At 45.6% G+C, this 13,687-nt stretch overlaps 1 protein-coding gene across 1 annotated transcript in view; it reads left to right on the top strand.

Annotated features, from left to right (window-relative positions):
- ELF1 (E74 like ETS transcription factor 1) overlaps positions 1–13,687 on the top strand; it is an 87,555-nt gene that overhangs the window by 22,246 nt on the left and 51,622 nt on the right. The window contains exon 2 of the mRNA XM_035322025.1: positions 1,552–1,554. The gene's annotated coding sequence lies outside the window, so the exon portion shown is untranslated. The remainder of the gene's footprint in view (positions 1–1,551; positions 1,555–13,687) is intronic.

The following is a 13,687-nucleotide window of genomic DNA, read 5'->3' as shown; positions in this document are numbered from 1 at the left end:
GAGCCCAGCCGCGCCGCCCGGCCCCGCGGTGAGTCACCGGCCGGGGCCCGGGCACCACTTCCCCCCCTTTCGTCAGGAGCCATTTTAAGTGCACGGAGCTGCGGGGCGGCCCGGCGGTACGTGCTGGGCTGGGCTGGGGCGGACGGGGGGAGCGCTGCCAGCTCCTCCGAGCGGGGCCGGGGGGGAGAGGGGAGCCCCCCGGCGACCGGGGGGGGCGGGGGGGGGGGGGGAAGGAACCGAGTTGCGGGTGAAAGCGGCGCTCGGGGGGAGCACTGTGGAGCGGCCGTCGTTCTGCGTGTCCCTCTGGCTGTGTTTTCCAGAATAAGAGCGCTTTGGAAGTGTTTGTGATTTTTAATGAGTGTTAGGGACGTGTCAGGGTCCTCGCGGTTGGAAGCGCGCTGCACGTCCAGGCAGACCCGCCGGCCGAGCGGGGTCCCAGGTGGTTCGGGCGAGGTTTTGGATACGAGCTCCGTGGCTTTGAGCACCTTTGCCCTGCCGATACCCTCCCGGTGTCATCCCGAGCTGCCCCAAAATGGCAGGCTCGGAGGGGCCGAAGGTGGGTCGCCGCTCTTGATGCCCGGCTGCGGGTCTCCTGCTGCCCAAGCAACCTCTGCGCGCTTCTAAAATGTAAGAGGTTAAAATCCTGTCGACCCGAAAAATGGGCAGGTGCTCGCTTTTCCCCTGGGAATTACTAGGAACGGATGATAATGGGGGTTGCGCGTGTGGCAGAGGGACCGGGCAATGATAAAAATGGGGTTAGCGGTGGTTGAGGTGGAATGGGAAAGTCCCCGAGGTGGTGGTGCTGCGTCGGATCACTTTTCAGCTTTCAGTGGAGGAAAAAAGACCTTGATGCTCTTTAATTATATACTTCTGGACTCTTCTGGGTGAATTAATGTTCCCACCTTGTTCGCAGCTGTGCAGAAATGTACGCTAATATCTTTAGAAATTTGGGCTGAGTAGGTAACTTTGGAGCCCATATGCCTGAGATGAGAAAAATGAGGCCGAACGTCTTCTGTCTGAAAATGCAATGACAGGGAGCTCAAACTCTTCCGCAGAGGGGAACACTTCCCAGTTTCGTTTGCTGTCTGAAGCCTGTATCTGACAGCATAATGGAGTCTTGCCTAATGCTGTAATTGGTTACAGGGGAGGGAGGGAGAGAGGCAACCATTAAGTAAATGGTCATGTTTGGGGTGAGATGGTCTCTTATCGTCAGTCCTTTCCAGCTACCGCCGGTATCTGCCTTCTGCACCTTACGGTATGGTGTGTTTTTACTGTCTTTTGATTTTGTGTTTTGCATTTTTTCTGTCTTAAAGCAACATTTTTTTTTGCAAGGGCTCTGGGAATTTACTTGGTGCATTGTTTCACTCTGACAAATCCACGGAGGAAACGATAAAGAGGAACCACTCGGAAAAAATGTTTTTAGTAAGTGGTAGAAGTTTCTGACTGAAGAATTCTTTAACAGATTTGCATCTTCTGTGTTTTTTTTTTTTTTTCATGAGTTTTATTTTCGGACCTTAGGACCGAGGTAACGATTGTGTGCCATGCTCGCAGCCGGTGGAGCGTGAGCCTCCCTTTCCTTACCTCTTTCCTCTACTTCTTATATTTTTTGTGTACCGGACCCCGTCAAGACAGCCAGCCTCAACATTTCAGCTATCCTGTCCTAAGTCGGCTCCCAAGCCACAGCTGCTTATCTTGGGCAGAACGTTTTTTTCTGTGCTAAAGGGTGAGTAGCTGCTGCTGCTTTCTCCTGAGCAGGGCTTCATGGAGGAGCAGTTCCTCTTTGAAGTCAAAGCTGCCATGTTCAGGCCGTCTTGCTGCTGTGCGAGGGCTACACCGGGACTACAGAAGCATTTGAAGTGCAGTGGTGGAGATAGGAAGAGCAATTTGAAATTCCTCTGAGCCTGACAGTTGCCAGCTTGAACAGGTCTCCTTCAAAGAGGCAGATAAGCAGGTTAGAAGTGAAAGAGAAATGGCATTAGCTTTTATTGATTTTTATAGCCGAAGCTTACGTTTGTTTCTGTCTCAGGAGAAAAAAAAAAAAAAAAAAAAAAAAAAAAAACACCTCTTTTCTCCCCCACCCCCCCTCCCTAAGGCAGGGATCTTTCTATTTGGATTGAATTCGTGGTTGATGAGAGATGAGCCATGGGAGTGGTATCATTAGATGCCAATTAGCTTGGACATTATTTCCAGGCCCATGCTTTTACAGAAATGCCTGTTTTCTAATGTGCTCTTTTTTTTTTTTTTTTTCATCTGTTGACTAATAGAACTGCCAAGTCCATGATCTTGGCACTCAAACACGAGGAGAGGAAAAAAAAAAAAAGGCACAGATTTTAAGAATGTTGCTGGCCTGGTATAGCCTGATGTTTCAGTATTGCTACAAACTCATGCTTCGGTGGTGTGCTTTCCTCTCTGGACACTTGTGTGCTTAAGAAAAAAGCACAAGGTGTATGTGTACCTTTCTTTTCAGCAGAGCTGCATTCAAGGGTGGGGACTACAGTCGACCTGTACTAGGTGAGCTGCTAGCAAAGACTTTGTAACATAAATTCAGGATTTTCCTTTATATCAGATAAGAAGCTTTGATCTCCAAAACAGCTTTCACTTCTTGCAAGCCTTAGTAAAAGTTTTTAGTCTTTCCCAGGCAGATTTTGTTTTGACTGACAGTTCTGGTAACCCTCTTGAGTTTTGTTGGGTGTGCGAAGAGAAGCAAGAACTTTCCTCCTCTGGAGTGATTCAGTAGAGGAGTGGCAGGAGGTGGAGTTCATGTTTCCAGCTGTGGTTATGCCCCGCTCCGTGAGCACCGACACTTAGCTATGATACACCAGTGATTTACTGTCCTTATCCTTTTAATGCCACTGATGTGCTTTAGAGATTATTTGCTTTCTTAAATCTTATTTAAATGTTCCTTCCCAGATAAAGTGTTTGAGAGACTATACGTACTGAAATTGGAGGTCTTCTGCTTATCAAAAGTCTGCAGCAGCAATGCGAAATGCTCTAGACTTTCTCCCTCTCCTGACATGAAGGGGCTGATCTCTGGAGAAGTAAAAATGATTTGTTCTTCAATATGGGCCTGGCTTCAGGCAAAGCCCCCAGCTGTGTCAGTCTGTGTGCTAACGGGATCCCGTTAGGTAGGGGCTGAAGTTTATGCGTGCTTACCTTGATGTGTTTTAGGCCTTAAATACCTAACAGCTATCTTCAGTGATGAATTGTGTGGCTACAGCTCAGGTCCTTTATCTGTCCTGAAAGAGATCGCTCACCTTGGGTCACGGGTGACTTTGGATTGGGTTAAGATCTGAATGTGAAAACGATGGCTATTTTGTTAGCCTCTGAGCAACCTTCAGTTCTCAAACCTGGATGTGCAAACTTTTTTTCATGCATCGTGGAGAGTTTTTTTACAGCTCAGCTAATTTGCTAGGAATAAGGCTACCAAATACATAGGTTGGAAACTGTGGGAAAGAGTTGTTTTTAGATGGATTGAATGCCACTGTCTGCTTCTATAATTAGACGTTTTAGACTATTTCTAGAACACCCTATATTTAGCTAATCATCAACATTTCTGTGTGAATATACCGGATATATATATATATATATTTATTTATTTTGAAGAGAATGTTTTGCACTTCTTGAGTGGTTTCTGTTAACGTACTGTCTCCTGACTTCATTTGTGAGCTTCTTTCACGTTTACCTAATTTGTCTTCTTTTGTGGTGGTGGTTTGACTGCTGAAGTGAGCTCAGTATAAATGTTTTGCCATACCAGGCTTCTTCAGAATGGAAGAAGGGGGGTGAGCTGCCTTCAAATTGGATCAGCTCTTGAAAGAAAAAGAGTATGTTAATATATATTGTGGCTGCAGGTACTGTTTCAGCATTCTCTATGTTTTTCTAGACTTACTTATGTTTCTCTTGGGGTATTTTGACACTTAGTGAAATTGACAGGTTCGGAGAAAGCTACTTTGCTTTTACAAGCTTTGTATCAAGTCACTTCTGCTGTTCTCCGGTTCCAAGTTATCTCAGTGTTTGTTCAGTTTTATATTGCAGCCAAGGAAAGAAATGGCAAAATGAGATTGTGAAACTACAGTTGTGACTTGTGATACCTAGGGCTGACCACTGTCAGGGAATTAATGTTTAACCTGGTCTTCCACCGAGACTCAATTTCAAGTTAAAAGCAAGTTGACAAGGATACTGTTAGTTTTCTCCTCCGTGTGTGTGCCCCGCTAGATAGTGTTGGAGTTAGCAATTGTTTCCCAAGATTGCCATGTTTTTAGTGGACGTTGTCTCTCCAAGCAGAAGAGGACCCTCTGAGGAACGGCATTCTTGAAAACTGTACCTTGAAGGCACCAGGACTTGCACGTTGTCTGCCAAAGGCAGAATCTGGCCTGACATATTCCCGGGAGGTGGTTGGTTGTTAATGTTATTCACTCCCTTTCTCTTGGTAGGTTTGCTGTTTCGTGCTGTTATTTTTCCCCTCTCCAGAGCCTCTGTAAACTATTTGCTCTCTGTAGCTATTCAAAAATTGTAACAATGCCTGTAAAATAAGCATGGGAGCTGAACGAGGGTATTAGCTATCAAGAAAATAATTTAAACATTTACGTACCGTGGAGCAGGGAGTGTGGCAAACCTACACAAATTGCAAGAATTTGCTTTGCTGGCCACAGGCAGCTCTAAACTAGCTTGTGGAGATCTGTAAGCTCAGCAGGGCTCTCCAGATGCTTTCCCTGGTTTGGTATTCAGACAGTGGAATCCTGCCTTTTTTTGTTGTTGTTTTAAATACTTCTGTTTATTTCAAAAAGAGAAAAGAAGGAACTGTGGAGAGGAAGTGTCTGTTTGGGGACTTTTTTTTTTTCCAAAAGGTGGTTTAGACGTATGAATGAAAATGAAACTTTCTGTGTTGAGAAACAGCAGTCAGGCAAACTTGAAACTAGGTAGAGAGCTTGTAGCTTTTCAAAAAAAAAATACTGAACCCTTTCAATTTGAAAAGTGTATTTCTTCCACTGTCAGCTAAAGGCAACGTTGAAAAAGTTGGTTTTGAAGCACCTAAGAGGAGTAAAATTTTAATTTGTCTGATGAAGCTTTAATGTAGAGAGCCAGTAATTCAGACTGTATAAAAATGGACTGGGGGAGGGGGGGGGGTGTCCTGAGGAAAACCGAGAAGATAATTACCATTGGTAGAAAAATGTCCTAAATGTGCACTTCTGGTAATTATGTATGTTTTAGGTAATATAATATTCAACCATTTGTTTTTCTAAAAAGCTAATTGTCTTTTAATATGATCCCTCAAATGAGCTGCATTAAATGGTGCTTCAATGGCAATGGACTAGAAATAATTCTCGACAGTAACAAATGTCAGAAAACCTTTGCCAAGCTGCAAAATAAGGACTCCATGTTAAAAATAACAGGGATGGTTACAGAAAAGATGCAATAGTTTCCAAGCCATGTAGTAGAAAGGATATGTTTTGTGGATTGATTCTGATGTTTGCAGTGTTTGAAGCTTCTCTTACCCATGCCCTGTCTTCGGATGAATTTAGGAAACATTTTGTTAACTTGTGCTGCCAGACGTTGTAAACGCCCGAAAGGAGCTGTGACATCGTGATATTGATGTACTGGGATTTAAAGCCTGTGCATCTGAGGACAAAGACAGTAGCAGTTGCTAGCTGCAGGGACCTAGCTGGGTAAAATAACTGCTGCCTTGCGAGGAGAGACCCAAGGCCACCGATCCTGATCGGTGCGTGGGTGTGAACTGACGGGTTTGTCCTGTGTCCCCTTGCATGCCTGTTTAAAAAATAAAAAAATAAAAATCAGCAGGAAGGTTTTGTGAGTTCATTTTTGCTGCTTTACACGAGAACCTCTAGATGAGGTGAAATCAGGTAAAAAGAAGACCGTGTGGGGAAAGCAGCTTGTTTAAGTGAAGGCTGGCAGAGGCTGCGTTTGGAGAACCTCTTGTCGTGCCGTTTGTCGTGAACAAGCTCAGTGCCTACAGCCTGGCTGGGGAAGTGATGCTAGTGCTCGCTGCTGTCTCTGGTGTCTTCACAGCTTGTGTTTACCAGGCTTACGTGCACGTCGAATGTGCTTGGACCTGACCCCAGCTGCTCGTTTTTACTCATAACTGAAGGTTACGCGCGTAACCGCCCCGGTGGCTTCTCAGCACGGCCCGTTAAACCCACGCAGCAGTGCTTCAGGTGGATGTGCCCTGAAGCGCAGAAGGGAGCTTTGGACAGCGAGTTTTACTCAGGTAACGACTTGTCCTGGAGGTGATGGGCTGTAAACCCTTACACCTCCCGTTCAGCAAGGTGGCATTTGCTGCAGCCCTTAGCTTCTTGACTCAACAGCAAGCTGCACTGGTTGAGCTAAAGTTGGGATTTAAACTCTAGACGTGTGTTTTTGTGTGCTTTCAAACTTGCACCAGTCTAATTTAATTGTTTCAAACTGAGCTGTTAGAGGTGGGCATGGTTGTGCCTAGGTTGAGGCTGTGGGACTATCCCTACAGCTGCCTCCCTGCTGCTTGGCCGTACCACCCTCCTTTTTCCCTCTGTGATACCATAGGTTTTACCCTGTGTTTTATTGCCCTCCCCTCCCATCCACAGTCTGAACTGTTCGGGTGAGCAATCCCTTATCTGGTTCTGCTAAAATCAGCCACGTTAGCAAATGAGGGTTCGTGCCATGCAAAGTTGCCTGGCTCGCTGGCTGGAGCAGGCTGGGGCTGATTTAGGAGCGGTGGAGCTGGGCATTTTGTGGGATTTTTTGTAAGATGGAGCTGAAAAATAAGGGGCAGGATGAACTAGCTCAATTTTCTATGGGACAGGGCAATTGTCCGCAGCCAAAGCTTCAGTGAAGAGACCATTTTGTAAGAGATCTCTGTGCACCGCATTTTTAAACCCTTAGAAGCCTGTCTTCCAAATGAATTGCCTGAACCCTACATCTAGGTCCTTCTGGTTGAGAGGAGTTTGTTCACTGATAAATTAGGTTTTGTTGAAAAATTATGTAGTGGGGTAAGTCTTGGGAATGTAAACTGGGAAGGAAAAGGTTTTGTGTTGTGTTTAAGTTGGGGAACATGTAAATAAAAGACTGCAATGTTTTGGGTGGAGGTTGAAGCTTGAACTTTTTTGTTCCTTTTCTTTCTGGAAGAAGAGGGGGAAAGAAACACAGGGTTGAGAACTGTGCTGCTGCAGCTTTCTGAAAGAATGTTGTTAACATCTTGCTTTGTTAAAAATATTCTAGTTATTCCCGTCTGCTAAATCGGGTTATTGAAATGAAATGATGACCTTTGCTCTGAGCCTGAAACGGTCTGAGAGAAAAGCAGGTGTTGGGGAAGATCAAAGCTTTTACCTCAGCTCGAAAACGTGAAGATAGATCTGAAGCTCCAAAGATGCTATATTCTTGCAAAGACTATAATGACTGGGAAGAATTTGAAAAGTTGATTATGGTCAGTTGCCAAGAGCAATGCTGCGATAAATTATTAACTCATTGCACTGTACTGCCTCGTAGTGCAAACAGTTATAAGCTGGTTACTGTGCTCTGCTCGGAAAGTCAACACTGTAAAAAATTCCTTGGTTATCTGGAAAATGTCTTCTTTGGGATGTTTATTAAAGGGACACCATAGGATTAAAAGTCATGTTTCCTTCTGTCAAAGGGGGAAAGAGAAATCCACGAATGCAGTTGGTTTCTTGTTGCCTGGGGAAGGCTGGACAGTGGATGTCGCCTTGCTTGGTTTCGCTTTTGCTCCTCTCTCTACGTGGTGCTTCGCTGAGGTGTGATTCCTCCTACCTACCCAGAAAAACACAGCAGGAGCAAGGCAGTCAGCTTAGGACTTTTGGAGGCACAAAACAAGTTGACTCAGAGCTGTTTTGCAGGAAAAGCAGTTCTGAGGAGACCACTCCTCCCTTCTTAGCTGTAACCGAGATAGCTGAAGAAATGTCTAAGCAGGCTGTTCGGAGCATCGTGGTGGTGCCTTGCTGCAGCAGCTTCTTCAAGGAACACGTTTTCAACTTTGCAAGAATTAAGGAATCATGATTTCTGCTTTGCTGTCTTGATTTTTATAAATGTAGATACCACAACGCTGTCCTTTCTGTTTTTTTGTTTGTTTGTTTTGTTTTGTTTTGTTTTTGTTAAAATGCACAAACCTTGAAAATTTAGACAGTCTTTAGTTGCCCCCAAATGAAAATGACTCATAAAAGAACACTCTTACCATTATTCTAGCTCTATACTTGTGTTACGTTAATTTTTGGCTAATTTAATAGCGTATAAGCAATATACTTTGTGTTATGCTTGGTTACATGCCTGTGTTATGCCAGTACAATATACCACGAAAATAACAACATACAAAACTGTTTAAATGTTTGCTGTAATATCTGTGATTCGTTAGCAGGGCACAGATGAACTTTCAGGGTTAAAAAGAATATCGAGCTCGAGAGTAAACTATTGCTGGATCAGTGCCAACATCTGCCACCCCAGTTTTCGTAGGAAAACACTGAATCCTGCCAGTACATGTTGCAAGATATGACCAACGTGACTTACAAACTAAGAAGCAAATCTATAAAATGCTGTTGGCTACATAGTATTGTTGGAATCTGAGATGGAAAATACTTTTTTTTTTTTTTTTTCACTCCTCTTCTATGTCCTTTTGCCAATCCAGCAAAATTTAGTAGGGTTCAGATCATGCTGCAAGGCTTTCTTTTTGTTCAGAAAGGCTTTAGAGCAGCCATTACTTTGTGCATTTTTTAATTTGCTGGCTGTTCGGGGTTACTTCAGTATTTGTCAAGGGTGGGACTTGTGTCAAGAGTGGACTTCAGAATGCTGCAGAAGCAAGCTTCTGCTATGCGTTTTTCCTGAGGCTTTCTCTTAGTTTCTGATGGGCCCTGTTTACGGCTTCTTCTGACTTTCAAGGTCATGAATGGAACAAGGCCCGCAACACGGAGGGATGTAGTCTTGCATTGGTCACAGAGCTCAGATGGAGACACATGAAAGCTGGGGACAAAGCAGGCTCTATCAAAGGAAACCAGTTACAGAACAGTGTTCTAGTTAAAAATCAGGAGGTCTTGGAGCCTGGTTGTCTGCAAGAAACAGCAAAGCACTGGCTTTGAGATGGCTGCTCTTCTAAAAGTTCCAGTCACCATTTGTATGCAGTTTTATTCAGGAACTGTTCTGCGATGGGGATGGAGAGCACTGAGGGGTGGAAAGCCTTGGTTCCATAAAGGATAAAATAACAGGAGCTCCAAGAAATCCAGTTAAGACTTTTTTGTTTGTTTTTACTGCTTCTGAATTTACACAGCAAATGTTCTTGGACCTATTAGTAGGCAATAGTTAAATCTCTTAGATACCTACCAGCTACTTTAAGCCTCAACACACAAGTGATACGTTTTCTACTGCGTTAGTAGGCGACCCTGCAGAGATACAAAAACTGAGCTCAAAACTGGTTTGGCTACCACTGTGACAAAAAAAGGTGGGCGCTTGTGAAGGAAGGATATGAGGCCATCTTGATCGTTTCTCATCATAGCTGGAGGGATAACTTTTGGGGCTGGCTAAGGAGATGTTTTCTGACAGGCTATCTGGGGCAGGGCAGAAGACTGACTACTCAGGGAGAGGCTGAGCATAGGATGTTGCTTCTCTCGTAAATACCGCCTAAACCAGATACTGCACTGTTCAGGAGTTCCTGCTTTTTGCTGAAACTTTGCGGTGTTTAGCAGTTGATTCTTTGCTTCCTTAGGCCACGTTAACTCTTGTGCTTCTCCTGGTGGTACTCAACGGTTCCTCAGCGTTTCAGTTTTTGTGGAAGGTAGAGGTGTTAGTGGTAGGAAAGCCCTGCAGATCACCCATCGTGTCCCCTTTCGTAGGGCAGGACGGTCCCGTGGGGGAGACCTGCTGGTGCCGTGTGTGCCAGCGTGCCGTCTGCCCTTGGCTGTGGTTCATCTCTGAAGGCTTCTGCTTGTTTGCTTGTTCACCTAAACCCAGCCACTTGGTTTCTTGGTGGCTTAAAAGTCTGTTTGAAGAAGGCCAAATGCCAAAGGGTCCGGGACTGGTTGTGGTGGACAAGAATGTGTAGTCAGCCTCTTATACTGCGTGTTGGAGGCCTTCAGGGGCCATGTTGTGACAAGCACGACCTCATTACTTTCCCTCCATCCAGCTGACCAGTTCTACTTAGTTCACTTTTCCCTCCTTGAGGCGCGGGCACCGCTTATTTCACTTTTTATTTTTCTAGAAGGAGTCTCCGAGTTCCTCCTCCCCGTGTGAGGCTGAGGAGCCCCACAGGAGGCCGGGCCCGGCCGGGGGGAGCTGGAGCCGGAGGCGCACTGAGGAAACGCTTGTCGCTCAGCCCGGGTATCGCCGTCTGTGCTTCCTGTCAGTTAAACCACCAGCCGGGGGGCAGATGCTCCCAGAGATGACTCCGCTTTCTGGCCTGGACGGCCATTGTGCAAGCAAACCGGCTCCTCGAGAACATGCTCAGGGCCGCGCGCTCGTGATTTTAATTGCCTGTGCGAGACCCGTATTTAGATACCTGAGAGTAAAGATCAGGATTTAATTGGTTCAAGAGAAAGCAGGACTTGAACTCTTGAGGCATAAACTGTAAAATAGTAACTAGGGGAGCTATGGTCGAGCAGGGAGAGCTGGGGTCCAGTATTTCTTTTTCCACTACCACCACTATAGGAGTTCTGAAATGTGTTTGAGAAACAGAAGGACTGAACGTGAAATCACACAGTTTCATGAATAACTTCCTGGGCAGATAATTGCCATCTTGCTTGACTTGGTGAGTTTTTACTGTAAGATCCAGTAATCTTTATTATATATATATATATATTTGTTTTTTCATTCTAATTCACTTGAAGATCCATTTCTGAGGAATTTCTGGCTTCCAATTAAGTTATTACGTGTGTATTCTGAAATTAAAAAAAAAAAAAAAAAGAACATTAAAACGTGTATTTTAATAGGTGCAATATTTTTATCTGCATCTCATAATTTCTAAAGATAAGTATGTTATTACAATGTAGTTAATTTATTGACGTTAGAGCCCTAAAAATATCTTCCTCTGCATCAGATTTTAGAGAAGTGAGTACTCCACACATCAAAATTATATTAGAACTGAAACTGGGCAGATTAGTTTCAGCCATTTTGACTGATTTGACGTTCTTTTCTTCCTCATGTGATGGTCTTAACTCCCAGAATGTTTGTGTTTTTATTTTTTCCACTGTTTATATGTTGCTTAGCCAGCAACGAGTGGAGGTTTCTTTGGTGCGTGATAAAACATTTCAGCATTACCTGCTCTTTAAGTTAGAGGCTTCTAGTCTGAGGGGTGCATCCTCTGGATGGCAGAGAGAAAGGTTGTAGGGGTGGTAAGGTGAGATAAATACAGACTTTTTATTTTTATTTTTGCTTTTTTTCCCCGTCTTCTCTTGGGTTATGAATCAATAAGCAGTCCTTGTAGCTCACAATGGTGTCTTGACCCCAGGGACGCAGCGTCTGGTCCCTTGAGTTTCTGCAGGACCAGGAGCCAGGACGACAAGGCTAAAAATCTGAATTTTTGCCTCGGTGAAAGGCACCAGCTCTCACGTTCCTAACATAGTTGTGCTGGAAGCCTTTCTCAGCAACAGGATGCTTGTGCTGATCTCTCTTTCGCTTAGTTTTGAACACCGTTTTTCTTAGGACTGGGGTGTTGGAGAGGAAAGATGCAAACGGGGTATGCAGCCCTGGGGGACGCATGTAGGAAAGCCTCCAAGAACCTCTGCTTGAAGCTTCTGGTACCTTGACAAAAGGCGTGGTGGTGTTGTATGTGTTTGTTTGTCTTCCCAGCCACAATTCTGAAATTAATTCATTGCATCTGTGATCACAGCAAACCACGGCTGGTTGGAAACTGAGACTTTGCAATCGGTCAAATCAGGCTTCATATTCACAATTAGACCAAATGTTAAGTGACAGAAAAAAAAAGAAAAATAAAGGAGGCTGGAGGGCGAGTGAAGGGATGGATTAGAAACTATGTAAAGCAACCTCCCCCTGTATTATCTTCTTTCTGGTACCACTTAATCTGCCCCTTTAACTTCACCTTTCCCCTTTTTTTTTTTTGGTTGTTTGTTTTTGTTCTGCCCCTGACTCTGCACAGATTCAGTGTCATACCGGGAAAGGAAGGGTAGGGTGGAAGTGGTAGGTAAAAGGCTTTTTTCCATCTCTGGTTTTGCTGATAATTTGCAAATTTCCATGTCAGAGCTGAGGTTTGCTGAGGAGCTCCTTGCATGGTGGGGCTAAAGGAAGGACCTTAATAAGTCAAATCCAGTTGGAGGCCGGTCACTAGTGGTGTCCCCCAGGGCTCGGTACTGGGGCCAGTCCTCTTTAACATCTTCATCGATGATCTGGACGAGGGGATCGAGTGCACCCTCAGCAAGTTTGCAGACGACACCAAGTTAGGTGCGTGTGTCGATCTGCTCGAGGGCAGGAAGGCTCTGCAGGAGGATCTGGATAGGCTGCACCGATGGGCCGAGGCTGACTGTATGAAGGTCAACAAGGCCAAGTGCTGGGTCCTGCACCTGGGGCACAACAACCCCAAGCAGAGCTACAGGCTGGGAGATGTGTGGTTGGAGAGCTGCCTGGCAGAGAAGGACCTGGGAGTGTTGAAGCACTGTGGCCAGCAGGTCCATGGAAGTGATTGTCCCCCTGCACTCGACTCTGGTGAGGCCGCACCTCGAGTACTGTGTTCAGTTTTGGGCCCCTCGCTACAAGAAGGACATGGAGGTGCTCGAGCGAGTCCAGAGAAGGGCTACAAAGCTGGTGAAGGGTCTGGAGAACAAGTCTTACGAGGAGCGGCTGAGGGAGCTGGGACTGTTCAGCCTGGAGAAGAGGAGGCTCAGGGGCGACCTTATTGCACTCCACAGGAACCTTAAAGGAGGCTGTAGCGAGGTGGGGGTTGGTCTGTTCTCCCACGTGCTCAGTGACAGGATGAGGGGGAATGGGCTAAAGTTGCACCAGGAGAGTTTTAGGTGGGATGTTAGGAAGAACTTCTTTACTGAATGGGTTGTTAGGCACTGGAGTGGGCTGCCCAGGGAAGTGGTTGAGTTACCATCCCTGGAGGTCTTTAAAAGACATGTAGATGTAGAGCTTAGGGATATGGTTTAGTGGAGGGCTTGTTAGTGCTAGGTCAGAGGTTGGACTCGGTGATCTTGGAGGTCTCTTCCAAACTAGACAATTCTGTGATTTTTGTGAACAAGCCTCTGTTGCTGACCCATAACCAGTGGAGAAAGCTGAGCTCTCCAAGAGATACAGTCCACCTTCTGTCCCATTGTCTACAGAGGAAACTTAGAGCAACCGAGGTCCTTTCTTATGGAGGTACTTGAGTTTCTTGGAAGTCATGTGAATGTAGAAGATTTGAGTTCAGGTGAGGAAAACCCTGCATGTGTACACATGCACATGCTTGCGTGAGTAAGGGTGGGGAATATGCCTTGTAAGCCCTTACAAGAGTGGTCACCTGCTGGTCCTACAAGCTGCGTAGCAAAATCTTGAGGAGCCTGTGTGCCATAATATCTGTTTTACTTGTTCTCCAGAGCTGAGGGGAGGTGGAAAGAGAGCTCCAGGAACCCTTCATGAGCTGGAGGCTGTGGTGAGGTTGCACAGCTCTCAGCTGCAGGATGAGCCCAGCCCAGGGTGACGGGGCGGTCCCCTGCAGCTGGGACATTGTGGGGTCCCAGGAGGAGCCACAAGTGCGCAGCGCAGGGATGCA

The sequence above is a fragment of the Oxyura jamaicensis genome, chromosome 1 (assembly GCF_011077185.1).
Source record: "Oxyura jamaicensis isolate SHBP4307 breed ruddy duck chromosome 1, BPBGC_Ojam_1.0, whole genome shotgun sequence".
Taxonomy (NCBI): Eukaryota; Metazoa; Chordata; class Aves; order Anseriformes; family Anatidae; genus Oxyura; species Oxyura jamaicensis.
Note: the sequence above shows the minus strand (reverse complement) of the source record. Positions and strands in the feature narration are given on the sequence as shown.